Raw genomic sequence first — 11126 nt, forward strand, 5'->3', positions numbered from 1 at the left:
AGAATTCTAAAGCTGAACCACCGAGATGGAATCATGATAATCAATTTGAAGACGAGTGTAGAAACAAGATTTAGGATCCCGGAGGATATTGGATTTGCAAACATTGGTGGAGATTCCTGGATCAGTACAAGCATAAGCCACCATGACAAGGAGCTCGCCAAATGTCCAACATAAGGACTTTAACTAAAAGTGCTAGGTGGGAGACAACCCACCATGGTATGATCGTCCCTTTTCAGTTTTAATTCTAATATGTTTTGTTTGTTTTTGAATTTTTATTGAACCTAGAATCATGCATAGCATTCATATTAAGCATTGCATTCTGCATACTGCATCAAAAAAAAAAATTCGCACGCAACGCGACTGCGTCGCTGACGCTTCCGCGTCATAGGTGCGTTGGGAAGAAGACAAATTGAATAGAGAGTCACGTGAAAGCATGGCTGGAGGCGTGCCTTTGGCACAAATTGATCCACGCGACCGCGTCGCTGACGCGTCTGCGTCATGTGGGACGAATGCCTCCCACGCGTCCGTGTCACCCACGCGAACACGTGCCCTGAAATCGACGTAAACAAGGTGTATGGCCGAAAGTTGAGCTAGAATTGGGCTGGACTCGTGCTAGAAGCACATGCCTTGCCACGAGTCCGCGTGCCCCACGCGTTCGCGCCGTTTTCAAATTTAGGCCATCCACGCGATCGCGTCAACCACGCGACCGCGTCACCCTAGATTTTTGGCAAAAATGCATTTAAACAGAGAGTTGTGCGTGCATGAGGCTACTTGATGAGCGGGTAATTTATACGCTTTTTGGCATTGTTTTTAGGTAGTTTTTAGTAAGTTCAAGCTACTTTTAGGGATGTTTTCATTAGTTTTTATGTTAAATTCACATTTCTGGTCTTTACTATGAGTTTATGTGTTTTTCTGTGATTTCAGGTAATTTCTGGCTGAAATTGAGGGACTTGAGCAAAACTCTGAAAAAGGCTGACAAAAGGACTGCTGATGCTGTTGGAATCTGACCTCCCTGCACTCGAAATGGATTTTCTGGAGTTACAGAATTCCAAATTGCGCGTTCTCAACGGCGTTGGAAAGTAGACATCCAGAGCTTTCCAGCAATATATAATAGTCCATACTTTATTCGGAAATTGACGACGTAAATTGGCGTTGAACGCCAAGTACATGCTGTTGTCTGGAGTTAAACGCCAGAAACACGTCATGATCCAGAGTTGAACGCCCAAAACACGTTATAACTTGGAGTTCAACTCCAAGAAAAGCCTCAGCTCGTGGATAGATCAAGCTCAGCCCAAGCATACACCAAGTTGGCCCCGGAAGTGGATTTATGCATCAATTACTTACTCATGTAAACCCTAGGAGCTAGTTTATTATAAATAGAACATTTAACTATTGTATTAGTCGTCTTTTGACCACGTTTCATCTTTGGTCTCAGTTTTGTTTTATTCTTCATCTTAAGAGGCTATTGATCACACTCAGGGGGCTGGCCATTCAGCCATGCCTGAACCTTTGACTTTTGTATTTTCAACAGTGGAGTTTCTGCACACCATAGATTAAGGGTGTGGAGCTCTGCTGTACCTCAAGTTTCAATACAATTACTATTTCTTTCTATTCAATTCTCTTTTATTCTTATTCCAAGATATACGTTGCACAACACTTTGATGAATGTGATGATCCATGACACTCATCATCATTCTCACCTATGAACGCGCGTGACTGACAACCACTTCCGTTCTACCTTAGGCCGGGCGCATATCTCTTAGATTCCCCAACAGAATCTTCGTGGTATAAGCTAGATAGATGGCGGCATTCATGGGGATCCGGAAAGTCTAACCTTGTCTGTGGTATTCCTAGTAGGATCCTGGGAATCCGGAAAGTCTAACCTTGTCTGTGGTATTCCGAGTAGGATTCCGGTATTGAATGACTGTGACGAGCTTCAAACTCCTGAAGGCTGGGCGTTAGTGACAGACGCAAAAGAATCAATGGATTCTATTCCAACCTGATTGAGAATCGACAGATGATTAGCCGTGTTGTGATAGAGCATTTGGACCATTTTCACTGAGAAGATGGGATGTAGCTATCAACCAAGGGTGATGCCTCCAGACGATTAGCCGTGCAGTGACAGCGCATAGGACCATTTTCCCGAGAGGATTGAAAGTAGCCATTGATGATAGTGATGCCCTACATACAGCTTGCCATGGAAAGGAGTAAGAAGGATTGGAAGAGAGAGTAGTGAAGTAGAGTTTCAAGAGGAGCACAGCATCTCCATACGCTTGTCTGAAATTTCCACTCTTGATTTACATAAGTATTTCTATCCCTTTTATTTTCTTTTTATATTTGATTTTCTAAATTCTATAATTTTATCCTCCTGACTGGGATTTAAAAGATGACCATAGCTTGCTTCATACCAACAATCTCTGTGGGATCGACCCTTACTCGCGTAAGGTTTATTACTTGGACGACCCAGTACACTTGCTGGTTAGTTGAACGGAGTTGTGAATTCAATTAGAGCCAATTATTAAATTTCATACAAGTACAAAGAGCATGTGATCACAATTTCGTCCACCAAGTTTTTGGCGCCGTTGCCGGGGATTGTTCGAGTATGGACAACTGACAGTTCATCTTGTTGCTCAGATTAGGTAATTTTCTTTTCAAAAATCTTTTTCAAAATTTTTTTCTTTTATTTTTCGTTTTTGAAAACCATATTTTCGAAAAAAAAATTAATTAATAAAAATCCAAAAAAATTAGAAAATCACAAAAATCAAAAATATTTTGTGTTTCTTGTTTGAGTCTTGAGTCAATCTTTAAGTTTGGTGTCAATTGCATGCTTTAAAAAATTTTCTTGCATTTTTCGAAAATTTCATGCATTCATAGTGTTCTTCATGATCTTCAAGTTGTTCTTGGTAAGTCTTCTTGTTTGATCTTGATATTTTCTTGTTTTGTGTCTTTTCTTGTTTTTCATGTGCATCTTTGCATTCATATTTTCCATGCATTAAAGATTTCTAAGTTTGGTGTCTTGCATGTTTTCTTTGCATCAAAAATTTTTCAAAATTATGTTCTTGATGTTCATCATGATCTTCAAAGTGTTCTTGGTGTTCATCTTGACATTCATAGCATTCTTGCATGCATTCATTGTTTTGATCTAAAAATTTTATGCATTGAATATTTTTGTTGTTTTTCTCTCTCATAATTAAAAATTCAAAAATAAAAAAAAATATCTTTTCCTTATTTCCCTCTAAATTTTCGAAATTTTAGGTTGACTTGGTCAAAAATTTTTTAAAATTAGTTGTTTCTTACAAGTCAAGTCAAAATTTCATTTTAAAAATCTTATCTTTTAAAATCTTTTTCAAAAATCATATCTTTTTCAATTTTTTTTATAATTTTCGAAAATTTCAAAAATCTTTTTCAAAATATTTTCAAAATCTTTTTCTTATCTTTATATCATATTTTCGAAAATTAGCTAACAATTAATGTGATTGGTTCAAAAATTTGAAGTTTGTTACTTTCTTGTTAAGAAAGGTTCAATCTTTAAGTTCTAGAATCTTATCTTGTAGTTTCTTGTTAGTCAAGTCATTTTAAAAAATAGATCATTTTATCTTTTATCTTATCTTTTCCAAAAATTTTATCTTTTTCAGAATTTGATTTCAAAATATATTATCTAACTTCTTATCGTCTTATCTTTTTCAAATTTGATTTCAAATCTTTTTCAATCAACTAACTAACTTTTTGTTTGTTTCTTATCTTTTTCAAAACCACCTAACTACTTTTCCCTCTCTAATTTTCAAAAATATCTCACCCCTTTTTCAAAAATTCTTTTTAATTAACTAATTGTTTCATGTTTTAATTTTAATTACATTTTATCTCTAATTTTCGAAAATTACTAACCCCTTTTTCAAAATTAGTTTCGAAATTTTCCTTCTCTTTTCTTCTTCTATTTAATTATTTAATTACTAACATTTCTCTCACCTCTCTTCATCCAAAAATCCGAATCTCCTTCTTCATTCTTCTACCCCTTTCTTCTCTCTACTAACATAAAGGAATCTCTATACTGTGACATAGAGGATTCCTCTTTCTTTTCTTATTTTCTTCTCTTTCATATGAGCAGGAACAAGGATAAAGGCACTCTTGTTGAAATTGATCCAGAACCTGAAATGACTCTGAAGAAAAAATTAAGAGAAGCTAAGTTACAACAATCCAGAAACAACCTTTCAGAAATTTTCGAACAAGAGAAGGAGATGGCAGCCAAAAATAATAATAATGCAAGGAGAATGTTTGGTGACTTCACAAAGCCAACATCCAAATTTGATGGAAGAAGCATCTCCATTCCTGCCATTGGAGCCAATAACTTTGAGCTGAAACCTCAACTAGTTGCTTTAATGCAACAAAACTGCAAGTTTTATGGACTTCCATCTGAAGATCCTTATCAGTTTTTAACTGAGTTCTTGCAGATCTGTGAGACTGTAAAGACGAATGGAGTTGATCCTGAAGTCTACAGACTCATGCTTTTCCCTTTTGCTGTAAGAGACAGAGCTAGAATATGGTTGGATTCACAACCTAAGGATAGCCTGGACTCCTTGGATAAGCTGGTCACTGCCTTCTTGGATAAATTCTTTCCTCCTCAAAAGCTGAGCACGCTGAGAGTGGATGTTCAAACCTTCAAACAAAAAGATGGTGAATCCCTCTATGAAGCTTGGGAAAGATACAAGCAGCTAACCAAAAGATGTCCCTCTGACATGTTTTCAGAATGGACCATATTAGATATATTCTATTATGGTCTCTCTGAATTTTCGAAAATGTCATTGGACCACTCTGCAGGTGGATCTATTCACCTGAAGAAAACGCCTGAAGAGGCTCAAGAACTCATTGACATGGTTGCAAACAACCAATTCATGTACACTTCTTAGAGGAATTCCGTGAATAATGGGATACCTCAGAAGAAAGGAGTTCTTGAAATTGATACTCTGAATGCCATATTGGCTCAGAACAAAGTTTTGACTCAACAGGTCAACATGATCTCTCAAAATCTGAATGGATGGCAACATGCATCCAACAGTACTAGAGAGGCAGCTTCTGAAGAAGCTTATGATCCTGAGAACCCTGCCATGGTAGAGGTTAATTACATGGGTGAACCTTATGGAAACACCTATAACCCATCATGGAGAAATCATCCAAATTTCTCATGGAAGGATCAACAGAAACCTCAACAAGGTTTTAACAATGGTGGACGCAATAGGCTGAGCAATAGTAAGCCATATCCATCATCTTCTCAGCAACAGACAGAGAATTCTGAACAAAACACTTCTAATTTAGCCAATATAGTCTCTGATCTGTCAAAGGCCACTTTCAGTTTCATGAATGAAACAAGATCCTCCATTAGAAATCTGGAGGCACAAGTGGGCCAGCTGAGTAAGAAAGTCTTTGAAACTCCTCCCAGTATTCTCCCAAGTAATACAGAAGAGAATCCAAAAGGAGAGTGCAAGGCCATTGATGTGATCAATGTGGCCGAATGCACAAGGGAGGAAGAGAACGAAAATCCTAGTGAGGAGGACCTCCTGGGACGTCCCTCAAGCAAGAAGGAGTTTCCTATTAAAGATCCAAAAGAATCTGAGGCTCATATAGAGACCATAGAGATTCCATTAAATCTCCTTCTGCCATTCATGAGCTCTGAAGACTATTCTTCCTCTGAAGAGGATGAAGATGTAACTGGAGAGCAAGTTGCTCAATACTTAGGAGCTATCATGAAGCTGAATGCCAAGTTGTTTGGTAATGAGACTTGGAAAAGTGAACCTCCCTTGCTCATTAGTGAACTAGATACTTGGATTCAGAAAACTCTACCTCAAAAGAAACAAGATCCTGGCAAGTTCTTAATCCCTTGTACCATAGGAACCATGACCTTTGCAAAAACTCTGTGTGATCTAGGGTCAGGGATAAATCTTATGCCACTCTCTGTAATGGAGAAGCAGGGGATTATTGAGGTACAACCTGCCTTGTTCTCATTACAATTGGCAGATAAGTCATTGAGACAAGCTTATGAAATAGTAGAGGACGTGTTAGTAAAGGTTGAAGGCCTTTACATCCCTGCTGATTTCATAATCTTAGACACTAGGAAGGAAGAGGATGATTGGACCATCCTTGGAAGACCTTTCCTAGCCACAGCAGAAGTTGTGATAGATGTCAACAGAAGTGAATTAGTCCTTCAATTGAATGGGGACTACCTTGTGTTTAAGGCACATGGCCATCCCTCTGTGACAAAAGAGAGTAAGCATGAAGAGCTTCTCTCAGTTCAGAGTCAAGAAGAGCCCCCACAGTCAAACTCTAAGTTTGGTGTTGGGAGGCCACAACCAAACTCTAAGTTTGGTGTTAAAACCCCATATCCAAACTCTAAGTTTGGTGTTGGGACTATACAACATTGACCTGATCACCTTGTGGCTCCATGAGAGCCCACTATCAAGCTATTGACATTAAAGAAGCACTTGTTGGGAGGCAACCCAATTTTATTTATCTAATTTTTATTTTTATTTTGTGTTTTATTAGGTACATGATCATTAGGAGTCACGAAAAAATCATAAAAATTAAAAACAGAATCAAAAACAGCAGAAGAAAAAAAATCACACCCTGGAGGACGCACAGGCTGGCGTTAACGCCAGTAAGATGCATCTGGCCGGCGTTCAATGCCAGAACAGAGCACCATTCTGGCACTGAACGCCAGAAACAAGCAACATTCTGGCGCTGAACGCCAGGAATGTGCCTGTAGAAGAAAAGCTGGCGCTGAACGCCAGTAACAAGCATGAAACTGGCGTTCAACGCCAGAAACATGCTTTACATGGGCGTTGAACGCCCAGAACGTGCACCAATGGGCGTTTAAACGCCAGAATGGTGTGCCAAGGCATTTTACATGCCTATTTGGTGCAAGGATGGAATTCCTTGACACCTCAGGACCTGTGGACCCCACAGGACCACCTCAGGATCTGTGGACCCCACAAGATCCCCACCTACTATATTCCCACCTTACCTCCTAATCCTAGTTTTTGTGATTACTCTTCCCCATGTCACACTTCCCAAAACCCTTCACCAATCACCTCAATTCCTCTTCCCAACTACCCCCTTCACCACTCACATCCATCCACTCTTCCCCATAAACCCCACCTACCTTCAAAATTCAAAAACATTTTCCCACCCATTTCCACCCTAAATGACCGAAACCACACTACCCCCTCTCCCTATAAATACCCCTCCATTCTACTTCATTTTTACACAACACAAACCCCTCTTCTCCCACTTAGCCGAACCTACATCTCTCCCTCTCTACCATATTCTCTTCTTCTTCTTCTTCTATTCTTTCTTCTATTGCTCGAGGACGAGCAAGATTTTAAGTTTGGTGTGGTAAAAGCATAAGCTTTTTTTGTTTTTCCATTACCATCAATGGCACCTAAGGCCGGAGTATCCTCTAGAAAAGGAAAAGGGAAGACAAAAGCTTCCACCTCCGAGTCATGGGAGATGGAAAGATTCATCTCCAAGAGCCATCAAGACCACTTCTATGATGTTGTGGCAAAGAAGAAGGTGATCCCTGAGGTCCCTTTCAAGCTCAAAAAGAATGAGTATCCAGAGATCCAACATGAAATCCAAAGAAGAGGTTGGGAAGTCCTAACCAACCCCATGCAACAAGTCAGAATCTTAATGGTTCAAGAGTTCTATGCCAATGCATGGATCACTAGGAACCATGATAAAAGTATGAACCCGAATCCAAAGAATTATCCCTCAATGGTTCGGGGGAAATACTTAGATTTTAGTCCGAAAAATGTAAGATTGGCGTTTCACTTACCCATGATGCAAGAAGATGAACGCCCTTACACTAGAAGGGTCAACTTTAATCAAAGGTTGGACCAAGTCCTTATGGACATATGTGTGGAAGGAGCTCAGTGGAAGAGAGACTCCAAAGGCAAGCCAGTCCATCTAAGAAGACTGGACCTCAAGCCTGTGGCTAGAGGATGGTTGGAGTTCATTCAACGCTCCATCATTCCTACTAGCAACTGATCTGAAGTTACTGTGGATCGGGCCATCATGATTCATGGCATCATGATTGGAGAGGAAGTAGAAGTTCATGAGGTCATCTCCAATGAAATCTAAAAAATAGCCGACAAGCCCTCCAATATGGCACGACTAGCTTTTTCTCACCTTATTTGCCATCTATGTTACTCAGCTGAAGTTATCATAGAAGGAGACATCCTCATTGAAGAGGATAAGCCCATCACCAAGAAGAGGATGGAGCAAGCAAGAAAGATCCCTCACGGTTCTCAAGAGATGCATGAGGAAGCTCATCATCAAGAAATCCCTGAGATGCCTCAAGGGATGCACTTTCCTCCCAACAACTATTGGGAGCAACTCAATACCTCCTTAGAAGATTTGATCCACAATGTGGAACAATTAAGGGTGGAACATCATGAGCACTCCATCATTCTCCAAGAAATAAGAGAAGATCAAAGAGCAATGAGGGAGGAGCAACAAAAGCAAGGAAAGGACATAGAAGAGCTTAAGGACATTGTTGGTCCTTCAAGAAGAAGACGCCACTAAGGTGGATTCATTCCTTGTTCTTTATTTCTTTCTATTTTCGGTTTTTAATGTTGTGTTTATCTATGTTTTGTGTCTTTATTTCATGATCATTAGTATGTAGTAAATATGTCTTAAAGCTATGAATAAATTCCATTAATCCTTCACCTCTCCTAAATGAAAAATGTTTTAACTCAAAAGAACAAGAAGTACATGAATTTCGAATTTATCCTTGAATTTAGTTTAATTATATTGATGTGGTGACAATACTTTTTGTTTTCTGAATGAATGATTGAACAGTGCATATTTTTGATCTTGTTGTTTATGAATGTTAAAATTGTTGGCTCTTGAAAGAATGATGAACAAAGAGAAATGTTATTGATGATCTGAAAAATCATGAAATTGATTCTTGAAGCAAGAAAAAGCAGTGAAGAAGCAAAAGCTTGTGAAAAAAAAAAGAAAAAAAATGGCAAAAAAAATAAAAAAATAAAAAAAAAAGAAAAAAGAAAAAGCAAGCAGAAAAAGCCAATAGCTCTTAAAACCAAAAGGCAAGGGTAAAAAGGATCCAAGGCTTTGAGCATCAATGGATAGGAGGGCCCAAGGAAATAAAATCCAGGCCTAAGCGGCTAAATCAAGCTGTCCCTAACCATGTGCTTGTGTCATGAAGGTCCAAGTGAAAAGCTTGAGACTGAGTGGTTAAAGTCGTGATCCAAAGCAAGAAGAGTGTGCTTAAGAGCTCTGGACACCACTAACTGGGGACTCTAGCAAAGCTGAGTCACAATCTGAAAAGGTTCACCCAGTTATGTGTCTGTGGCATTTATGTATCTGGTGGTAATACTGGAAAACAAAGTGCTTAGGACCACGGCCAAGACTCATAAGTAGCTGTGTTCAAGAATCAACATGCTTAACTAGGAAAGTCAATAACACTATCCGAAATTCTAAGTTCCTAGAGAATCCAATCATTCTAAACTTCAAAAGAAAAAGTGAGATGCCAAAAATGTTCAGAAGCAAAAAGCTACAAGTCCCGCTCATCTAATTAGAATTAATATTCATTGATGTTGTGGAATTTATAGTATATTCTCTTCTTTTTATCCTATTTGATTTTTAGTTGCTTTGGGACAAGCAACAATTTAAGTTTGGTGTTGTGATGAGCGGATAATTTATACGCTTTTTGGCATTGTTTTTAGGTAGTTTTTAGTAAGTTCAAGCTACTTTTAGGGATATTTTCATTAGTTTTTATGTTAAATTCACATTTCTGGTCTTTACTATGAGTTTATGTGTTTTTCTGTGATTTCAGGTAATTTCTGGCTGAAATTGAGGGACTTGAGCAAAACTCTGAAAAAGGCTGACAAAAGGACCGCTGATGCTGTTGGAATCTGACCTCCCTGCACTAGAAATGGATTTTCTGGAGTTACAGAACTTCAAATTGTGCGTTCTCAACGGCGTTGAAAAGTAGACATCTAGAGCTTTCCAGCAATATATAATGGTCCATACTTTATTCGGAAATTGACGACGTAAATTGGCGTTGAACGCCAAGTACATGCTGCTATCTGGAGTTAAACGCCAGAAACACGTCATGATCCGGAGTTGAACGCCCAAAACACGTTATAACTTGGAGTTCAACTCCAAGAAAAGCCTCAGCTCGTGGATAGATCAATCTCAGCCCAAGCATACACCAAGTGGGCCCCGGAAGTTGATTTATGCATCAATTACTTACTCATGTAAACCCTAGGAGCTAGTTTATTATAAATAGAACATTTAACTATTGTATTAGTCGTCTTTTGACCACGTTTCATCTTTGGTCTCTGTTTTGTTTTATTCGTCATCTTAAGAGGCTATTGATCACATTCAGGGGGCTGGCCATTCGGCCATGCCTGAACCTTTGACTTATGTATTTTCAACAGTGGAGTTTCTGCACACCATAGATTAAGGGTGTGGAGCTCTGTTGTACCTCAAGTTTCAATACAATTACTATTTCTTTCTATTCATTTCTCTTTTATTCTTATTCCAAGATATACGTTGCACAACACTTTGATGAATGTGATGATCCATGACACTCATCATCATTCTCACCTATGAACGCGCGTGACAGACAACCACTTCCGTTCTACCTTAGGCCGGGCGCATATCTCTTAGATTCCCCAACAGAATCTTCGTGGTATAAGCTAGATAGATGGCGGCATTCATGGGGATCCGGAAAGTCTAACCTTGTCTGTGGTATTCCGAGTAGGATCCTGGGAATCCGGAAAGTCTAACCTTGTCTGTGGTATTCCGAGTAGGATTCCGGTATTGATTGACTGTGACGAGCTTCAAACTCCTGAAGGCTGGGCGTTAGTGACAGACGCAAAAGAATCAATGGATTCTATTCCAACCTGATTGAGAACCAACAGATGATTAGCCGTGCTGTGACAGAGCATTTGGACCATTTTCACTGAGAGGATGGGATGTAGCTATCAACCAGTGGTGATGCCTCCAGACGACTAGCCGTGCAGTGACAGCGCATAGGACCATTTTCCCGAGAGGATTGAAAGTAGCCATTGATGATAGTGATGCCCTACATACAGCTTGCCATGGAAAGG

The sequence above is a fragment of the Arachis stenosperma genome, chromosome 6, assembly GCF_014773155.1.
Source record: "Arachis stenosperma cultivar V10309 chromosome 6, arast.V10309.gnm1.PFL2, whole genome shotgun sequence".
Lineage (NCBI taxonomy): Eukaryota > Viridiplantae > Streptophyta > Magnoliopsida > Fabales > Fabaceae > Arachis > Arachis stenosperma.